We start from the raw sequence: 1,031 nt of genomic DNA, 5'->3' as shown, positions 1-1,031 counted from the left end.
AATCCCTAAAAAAGAAAAAAAAAATACCACAATGATAAATTCCTCATGAATCCTCCCGGAATTATCGCAAAAATCATGAAAAAAACATTCAATCTCGTAATTGGAATTACTCACCCTCACTAAAACTTTTTTCTCTGGTTTTTTTTTTACACTGAATTCATTTGAATAGATTGGAAATCGGTCTGAGCATCGAACGAAAGCAATTAAAGCCCTATCCGCCCTATCTGTTACGGAGTGAATTAGCCAGTTTAATTGTAACTCCATCGCCATGAAGGTTTGCTCGTATACATTTGGAAATAGTGGAAATGTAAATGGCTTGTCCGATATTTGGGTGATCGATGGAAATAGCTGAGAGCTGGGAAAAGCAGTTTCGATGAACACGATATGTGACAATCCGTTGGTACACCGAGAGTTTACCGGTTATTGTGGTTTCCCTGACGATGGGAATATGTGTAGTCGATGGAGGATGAAATAAATTTCACTATCATCAACACTGGGGTGTTGTATATAGAGTTGACTGCGTCAATTTTCAAACCGCACATTGCCAACAAAACCGCCTCCCGGTTCTATATATCGGAATTCTATTCACTTTGTGCCCAGATGTGTTGATAAAACTCAAGGTATTGTACGGATTTTTAAAATAAAAAACCGAAACTCTCGAGGGAAATGAAAGGAAAAAATTAATGAGCACGTGGCTTATTGTTTTTCCACAAGAACACTCGGGCAACTCGTTACAGAGAGCTGCCAGACAAATGTAGAGGGTTTTTTTTTCTCAGGTGAACTCTTCTAGAAGAATAGAGAGGGTTCCACTGAGGTATAAATGTGTCTGGGTAAATGTATTGTCATGTATTCCAGAATTGTCGAGCGGATACGGTATGTAACGAGGGAGACCTGGAATCATAAGCATCAATGAGTCTAGTCGATGGGTCTCTCATTCTGCTCTGGGGCTCCATCATCCTCTTCAATTTCATGAGGAGAGATCGTCTACCTCAGGATCATTGACCCAATGAGGCACTCGAAAAAATTCAATC

At 39.8% G+C, this 1,031-nt stretch overlaps 1 protein-coding gene across 1 annotated transcript in view; it reads right to left on the bottom strand.

The window, feature by feature from the left end:
• Nucleotides 1–1,031, bottom strand: part of LOC105273540 (39S ribosomal protein L38, mitochondrial-like) — a gene marked incomplete at its 5' end in the record, with an annotated part of 15,762 nt that overhangs the window by 3,102 nt on the left and 11,629 nt on the right. The window lies entirely within an intron of this gene.

The sequence above is a fragment of the Fopius arisanus genome, unplaced genomic scaffold (genome assembly GCF_000806365.1).
Source record: "Fopius arisanus strain USDA-PBARC FA_bdor unplaced genomic scaffold, ASM80636v1 scaffold00005, whole genome shotgun sequence".
In the NCBI taxonomy this organism is placed as follows: Eukaryota; Metazoa; Arthropoda; class Insecta; order Hymenoptera; family Braconidae; genus Fopius; species Fopius arisanus.
This window is presented reverse-complemented; position numbering and strand designations above follow the sequence as displayed.